Here is an 8,542-nt window from a genome sequence, read left to right on the forward strand (position 1 = left end):
ATGTCTAAGCCAGAGTCTCCCAAAGAGCCTGAAAAGCTGGGGAAGCACTTCATCAGAAGTTGGAGCTTTGAAACAACCAATGCACATCTGAGGAGCAATTTTGAGCAATGGAGAACGCCTGCAGGCTGTGTGAATATGAGAGATCCAAACACCAAACCCTCCAGAGGCTTTGGGTTTGTCACCTCTGCTCCTGTGGAGGAGGCGGATGCCGCCATGAATGCAAGGCCATACAAGGTGGACAGAAGAGTGTGGAAACAAAGAGGGCTGTCTTAAGATTCTCAAAGACCTGGTGCCCACTTAACCATGAGAAAGATTTTTGTTGGTGGCATTAGGAAGACACTGAAGTGCATCATCTAAGAGATTATTTTGGACAGTAGGGGAAATTTGAAGTGATTGAAATCACAATTGATGGAAACAGTGGCAGAAAGAGAGGCTTTGCTTTTGTAACATTTGATGACCATGACTTTGTAGACAAGACCGTCATTCAAAATTCTCATACTGTGAATGGCCACCACTGTGAAGTAAGGAGAGTCCTAACTAAGCAAGAGATTAGTGCTTCTTTCACTGAGAGAGGTCAAAGTGGTTCTGGAAACTTTGGTGGAGGTCATGGAGGTGGTTTTGGTTGGAGTGACAACTTTGGTTGTGGAGGGAATTTCAGTGGGTGGCGGGTGAGGTGGGGATGGATATGGGGCCCTGGCGACGGCTGTAACAGATTTGGTGATGATGGAAACAGCTTTGGAGGTGGCAGAAACTATAATGATTTTGGCAACTACAACAATCAATCTTCAAAGTATGGACCCTTGAAATGAGGAAATTTTGGAGACAGAAGCTCTGGGCCCTGTGGTGGTGGAGGCCAATACTTTGCCAGACCATTAAATCAAGGTGGCAGTGGCGGCTGCAGCAGCAGCAGCAGGAGGGACAGCAGTGACAGGAGGTTTTCATTGCTGTCAGGAAACAAAGGGTAGCAGAGAAGAGAGCCAGAGAAGGAACAGGGAAGCTATTACAAATCTGTTACAACAGATTTGTCCACTCAGCCTAGCAGCGTGGGGGCAGGGCTGAACTGCTACAAAGAAGGCATGCTTTAGACAATCCTCATGTGTCTGGGTAAAAACTCAAGGACGGTGTTTGTGACTAATTGTATAGCAGGTTATTTTAGTATCTATTGTATAGCAGGTTATTTTAGTATCTATTCTGTGGAAAATGTAAAGTATTCCAACAAAGGGTTTTAATGTAGGTTTTTTTTTTTTTGCACCCATGCTGTTGATTGCTAAATGTAATAGTCTGATCATTTAGATGTGTCTTAAAAAATATAAGTAAACTTCATCCTATGAATAATGGGGAGCCATTTTATGGTTATGGTCGGTGTAGTGACATATTTGTTGTTTGCATTTGTAAAGTGTGGCAAAAATGATTGTGTAGACTCAACAGTAGTTCTTGGTGTAGTTTAAAAATGAGAATGGAGGAAGAAAAAAGAACCAGTGAAGAGATAATTGCAATATTTCAGAGACAAGATGGTGTTGGATTGGACTGGCTTAGTGGCAGAGGAGATAGAGAGGAGTAGATGAGTTCAAGTATATATTAGAGGTAGAAGAGATCAAATTTAGTCATTGTGGGGTGAAGGAGATGAAAAAGAAGCAAAAGCAGGAAGAAAAGAGACTTGAGGCAGTCAGGGAGATCTTTTCTTATTGGTATGAAATTCATATAACATAAAATTAACCATTTTAAACTGAGCAATGCATTTAGTACTTTGACAATGTTGTGTAACCACTATCTCTGTTTAGTCCCAAGACATTTCCATCATCCCAAAATAAAACCCTGTACCCACTAAATGGTTACTCCTAATCTCCCCCTCTCTGCCCTCGGCAGCCACCACAATGCATTCTGTTTCTATGGATTTACCTATTGTGGATATTTTCTATGAATTGAATTGTACAATAGTGTGACCTTTCGTGTCTGTCTTTCAGATTGTATAACGTTTTCCAGGCTCATTCAGGTTGTAGCATGTGTTTGTACTTCCCTGGTTTTTTTTTTTTTTTTAAAGACTTTAATTATTTACTTGACAGACAGAGATCACAAGTAGGCAGAGAGAGAGAGGGGGATGCTGTCTCCCTGCCGAGCAGAGAGCCCGATTCGGGGCTTGATCCCAGGACTCTGAGATCATGACCTGAGCCAAAGGCAGAGGCTTAACCCACTGATCCACCCAGGCAGCCCGGTACTTCCCTGTTTTTTATGGCAGGACAGTATTTCATTGTATGTATATACCATAGTTTGTTTATCCATTTATCCATTTACAGACATTTGGATGGACTTTTGTGTCTGCCTTTCAGCTATTGTGATTAGTGTTGCTGTAAACATTGGTGTATAAGGATTTGCTTAGATTCTGTTTTCATTTCTTTTGAGTGTATACCTAGGTGTGGAATTACCAAGTCATACGTTAATTCTTTGTTTAACTTTTTGAGGAACCCAAACTGTTTTCCACAATGGCCGAATCACTTTATATTCCCACCAGCAGCAAGCGACAATTTGCGTATCCTCCACGTCCTCATCAACACTTGCTACTTTCCCAGGTCCTCTTTTGGAGACGTCAAGATGCCAATGTGTTATGGAGGTAGAGAATAAAATAAGCTATTGGATATAAAGGTCTGGAGTTCATAAGGAAGGTTTGGTCTTGGACTATATATTTTGGAATTGTTAGCATATCAAGAGCATTTAAAAACAGGAGAGGTGATAACATTGGTAAGGAAAAGGGTATAGACTGAGAGGAGAAGGCCTAGATCCTTGCTCAGAAGAACCTTGGGGTTCTCAGAAGAATCTGGGGGGAAGAAGAGGAAGAGCTGGTAAAGATCAAGGAGGACCAATCCACAGATACCCCCAGGGCAGGTTAGCATATGAGAAACAGGAAATTGGGATGTGTCCCTCTCAAATATGTCCTGCTGAAGATCCAGGGAGTGCAATGGAGTATTCCTCCATCTATTGAATCAGTACTTTTAATATCTCAAAAAGCACATCTCTGGATCAGAAAACTCCTTGCCAAAGATTTTCACAGATCTTGGGATGCCTGGGTGACTCAGTCATTAAGCTTCTGCCTTTGGCTCGGGTCATGATCTCAGGGTCCTGGGATCAAGCCCCATGTTGGGGGTCCCTGCTCAACAGGGAGTCTGCCTCTCCCCCTGCTCCTCCCCGCTGCTCATGCATGCACTCTTTCTCTCAAATAAATAAATAATCTTAAAGAAAAAAGATTTTCACAGATCTAGAAAGTAGTACAAACATAAGGAAAAAGACCATTTCCCATCTGGATACCACTCAAAAACTTCTAATTTTGGCAAGAGGTGTCCATGTCTTAATCTTTGTAACCTATGAATATGTTATTTTTTCATGGCAAAAGGGACTTTGCAGATGTGATTAAGGATTCTGAGATGGGAAGATTATCCTGGGTTATCTGGGTGGCACAAAGTAATCACAAAGGTCCTTATAAAGTGAGGCAGGCAAGTCAGAGGGAGAGTCAAAGATGCTGCATTGCCTGCTCTGAACATAGAGGAAGGATTGAAACGAGGGGACTTTCTTTGAGGTGATGGAAATGTTCTATATTTTGTTTGGTGGTTACACAACTGTATGTGTTTGTCAAAACACGCAGAACTGTACATCTCCAAAGGGGGGATTTTACTGTATGTAAATTATACATTAATAAATGTGACTTTAAAAATGAAGGAAAATATCCTACAATATAATGTGTTACATACATAGTCCTTTGGGAAAGGATCTAAGGGACTGAGCACTCAACCAATAAATAACCTAGTCCAAATATTTGGCTTTTGTGCCATGCTGTTCAAACATTTTTTCTGCTCATAAAGCATTCTCATCTGCTAGCAACTTTAACATTTCTTTAATTGGAAGCCTGTTGAGCTCTTCCTTTCTAATAATTTAAAATATTGCTCTTCCTCAAGGAACAAGGGAAGCCACCAAAAGAATGGTGAAGTAGGGCTGGGCTATCAAACCAGAAGCACAGAGACATGGGGGAGGAGGGGGGAATTCCTGCTTTGGTGCCCACCGGGAGAAACAGATAAGCCTATAGAAGGTCATTATGTTAATAGATGTCATCTTGGTTTGGAGGGAATTTCCAGCGCTGGGTTGTTTAATATTAGGCTTATGTAGTTAAGAATGGCCTGGCATTAGCTTAATTAAAACACGAGTCGCATATATCTAAAGACTAAGGGTGCAGGCTGGCGGGGACCGTCAGCACCAAGCCGCGGTCAGCTCCGGGCCGACTCGCCCCCGCCCTGCAGGCAAACTCCATTCTCATTGGCTGCTTCCCAGCCGCCTCGGGCGCCTATTGGCCCGCTAAGACTCCCGCTTCCTATAAGAGGCGGACAGTGCCGTGCCGCAGACAGTTCCAGCTTATCATCAGCAGCCTCACAGGTGAGTGGGGTGGCTCCTTCCCGCTGGGATCAGGGACCACCATAGTCGAGGATTTGGGGGCGCTGGGCCAGTGCGCAGAGGCAGGGTCACTCTCTCAGGAAGTAACTTCCTGTGGAGATCTAGATCTGGGGAGTCGAAATTGTACCCCTGTGGTGATTCTTCTTTTCTCCTACCCTTTTTGGGAAGAGAAGACACAGTTTTTGAAGGCTTGCTGTGTGCCAACAACAGGCTCTTTACACATCATCTGATTTCACCTTCACGACAAAATCTGTGATGTGGGTGCTTCTTATATTTTTGCATTTCTTGGGAAGTTCAGAGTTGAACTCAAATCTGTATGACTCCTTTGTGTTAACAAGAAACAAATGCATTCTTCTTCCTTTCCTTCCTCTTGACCAAATGGCAGCACCTCTTTTTTCCTTCTCCCATGAAGGGAACCTTCCCTTAGACATCTCCAAAGAAAAGGACATTTCAGTTGACAAGCTTCTCAGCATCACACCTACCTTCATCACCAGCACCCTAACACAGTACAAGGTTACAACTGACAAAGAGTGCTAGTAGTTCACATCCAGCATGTAAGCTTAAACTTGCCTCTGACCGTTTGGTTTCAGTGGCTTAAAATTAATTCCCCATTGATGTTCTACTCTAGTTGGTTTGGGGAAAAAAACTGGAGTTCTACTTCTAATCCACCCAGTAAAAGTTTATACCCATCAATTAATCCTCAAAGAAGGATGGAATTCATTTATTTGCTTTAAAAGTAGATGTGAACACAGCTTAAAGTAACTAGAAGTACTAGAAGTGTTCCTGTAAAGACGTAATGTGTGGTTTATGAATTTCAGCACTGGAGTTTACTTGTATATATGTTGTTATCATATTAGCTTATCTTCAGGTAGGGATATGTCTTCTATTTCCATTTTCCTTGCCAGTGCCTTTATTTCCTAGGAAATTTTTTTTAACCTTTTAAAAGATTATTTATTTATTTATTTGACAGACAGAGATCACAAGTAGGCAGAGAGGCAGGCAGAGAGAGGAGAGGAAGCAGGCTCCCTGCTGAGCAGAGAGCCTGATGTCGGGGTCTATCCCAGGACACTGGGATCATAACCTGAGCTGAAGGAAGAGGCTTAACCCACTGAGCCACCCAGGTGCCCGGAAAATGTTTTTCATGGGCACTGTTTTCTCTTTTATTTCATCTCCACTTTCATTCTAATTTATTTATTACTTTCCCCAAGTCAAAAAAGAAAAGCAAGATTCTCTGGAAGATTCTCTCCCTCCGCATCAATCCTTTCCACAGCTTTTAGCTCTGTCTTCAAACAGCATCTGTGATTTCAAAATATTTTAATTTGATAGTGCTTTGTGCTTCTTAGAACAGATACATTTAAATTATACCTGTTACTGATTTAACTGAAGGGAGAAAGGAATTAGTTGATTTAAGCACCTTGACCTCTACTTTTCAAGGAGCTGTTGATCTTCTGACTCCTTCTTGATATGTCTTTCTTATTTCCCACGGTATATCTGGAACGCCAGTGCATTTTTAATCCAGCCAGGAGATGAAGCAGAACAACTCCCTGCCTTTTGTGGGAAAGGGGAAAATACCAGTTGGCATTGGCTCATTAGAGTTTTTTTTTTTAATAAAATATATACTTTTTTTTTCTTTTTTGGATGAGACATGGGTTTAAACAGGAGTGATGCATTGAACACTGTATAGCTTTTTATCTTACCAGGCTGCGCTATGGTTTTTGCCCCTGAAGAAGTAGAGGGGGTAGATATGCTGAAGGGAAAAAGGAAACAAAGTGACAAGGGAAAATGTTGAGGTTCTGAAAAGGGTTGGGGGGGGGGTAGTTGAATAAAGGGAAAAAAGGACTGATGCCTTATAAGCTCAACCAAAGTTATGCTCTTAGATCAGAGCCCTATATTCTGTAAATTTATTTTGGGGCGTGGGGCAGTGGGTAGAGGGTGGGGATAGGGGAGTAGATGAGAATTGTTTTCTTCTAGGTTTTTATTCTATTTTTATTTTTATTTATTTATTTATTATTATTATTATTTTTTTTTTTTTACCAAAAGTTCCTTTTGAGAAACTTTAAGAATAGGAATGTTTCTAAATTTCAATATAAAATGCCTTGTGCATAATAAGTATTCTGTTAAGGTATCCTTCACCCCTTTCTCCTCAACCCACTAAAGAGATATTGGTGGCAAAACTAGATCTATTCCAGAACCAGGGAAGGAAGAGAGATTTTTGAAATCCAAAAGGATGGAGTGAGACCAACCATGACTGTTACTACCTTTTTATAATGGCTCCTAGGGGAGCTTAAGGGCTCATTTTGAAATGTGAGAGGAAATCTTTATATAGTTTTTATACAAGAGTTGCATTCTAAACTCTGAAAGATCATTGAAGGATGAACTGTCAGGAGATCTGAAATTTTGTCAAGTTTTCTCACTGACTGGCAAAAATCATCTTTCTCTACTGTTCTCTGGTCCTTGCTCCCAGTAGTTAAAATTTGCTTTCATTATGAACACGATGGTGTATTAGGAAGTGGCTTATATTTGCAGAATCCTTTTTCTTCAGCATGTCATGGGGACAGTATCGAGGAAAATGGGGACTTAGTAAATATAGATTGACTAGGGTCTTCATCTACTTACAAATGTGTTGCTGAATCATTCACTTGAGATTTGAAACTTAATATATTTTAGGGGTTTCATATAAATAAACTAATGAAACTGAAAATCATTTTAAGACAAAAGAATACTTACATTTCATGTCATAAAACAACCTTTACCATCTTGTGACATGCTTAATTCCCCAGGCAAGAAAATTCTTAGCCAGAGGAGTTTAGGATGTCATTTTTTTTAAAGTTTTTTTTTTTTGTTTGTTTATTTATTTGACAGACAGAGATCACAAGTAGGCAGAGAGGCAGGCAGAGAGAGAGGAAGGGAAGCAGTCTCCCTGCCAAGCAGAGAGCTGGATGTGGGGCTTGATCCCAGGACCCTGAGACCCTGGGATCACGACCTGAGCCAAAGGCAGAGGCTTTAACCCACAGAGCCACCCAGGCGTCCTTAGAATGTCATTTTTATTATATTTAATATTTTAACTTTTATTGAAGACCAGGAAACTTGGGATGCACTTCCCATTATTAGAGCTAGTATTAACTGAGTACTTTGTGTAGGTCAGCAACTGTTCTAATTGTTTTATACACATTAAATATATATATAAGTAAATCCTCCTTATAACCATGAGACTGATGTCAGTTATCTTCCCTCTAATTTTACAAATAAGGAAACTTATACACATAGAAATTAGAACTTGTCCAGGTGAATTTGTAGATGAATTTGTTACTAGCAATTTGCCAAATGATTTTATGTCTCTTACTGTTTGCATTTATATACCATAGGACAAAATTACCCATACTCTGTGTGGAAAAAATAAAAGCCTACAGCCTTTCAGTGATAGTTAGATGAGAAATGTCTCTAAAGGTTTTCACATTTCTACATGTATTTTGAGAATGCATCCCTGAATTTTTAGCCCCAGAGCTACCAGTTCAGAATTTCCTGTATATACTTTAAGTTTACCAAAGGTACAGTTTCTTCGCAGCTGAAAGTCTCTTTTAAGACCTCTTGTTTCTCATTGATAAATCCTTTCTGATCAGACTTATGGATGGGCCAGAAGCCATCTCTGTTTATCTTTAGGATATTTGTCACAGGAAAAAAAAAAAAAAAGGATATTTGTCACAGGATGGGAAGGTGGAGGTTGGGGGGGTGGTGTGCCCCTCAGATATCATAGCTGGGATCTCAGGGTCTTATTATCTTCTGCTTATTTGTGCTTATTGGGAAATCTGTCTCTCTTCCCCCTCCCTTGTACATAAGTCTGTGAATCCATTGTGGGCAAATTGTCTTCTTTGCTTTTTATTCCTTACTGCTTTAGCACTGACTATGATATTTTAGACACATGAATGTGCTTGGGTTGAAATTTCATTTATTTTACCATTAGTAAACAGTTGAATCACAGAAAAAATCCAGACTATTATTAAGTTTAACCAGATTTTTGGTTTTAAAGCATTTGGCATAGAGATTGTTTTAGTTATAGAGAATAAATTGACACAACTAAAAATATTTAAGCAGCTTTTATTTAAAAATC

At 40.3% G+C, this 8,542-nt stretch overlaps 1 pseudogene; it reads left to right on the top strand.

The window, feature by feature from the left end:
- On the top strand, window positions 1–4,971 carry LOC132012038 (heterogeneous nuclear ribonucleoprotein A1-like; annotated as a pseudogene).
- Window positions 4,972–8,542: the final 3,571 nt, after the last annotated feature.

This window comes from Mustela nigripes, chromosome 1 (genome assembly GCF_022355385.1).
Source record: "Mustela nigripes isolate SB6536 chromosome 1, MUSNIG.SB6536, whole genome shotgun sequence".
NCBI classification, from domain to species: Eukaryota; Metazoa; Chordata; class Mammalia; order Carnivora; family Mustelidae; genus Mustela; species Mustela nigripes.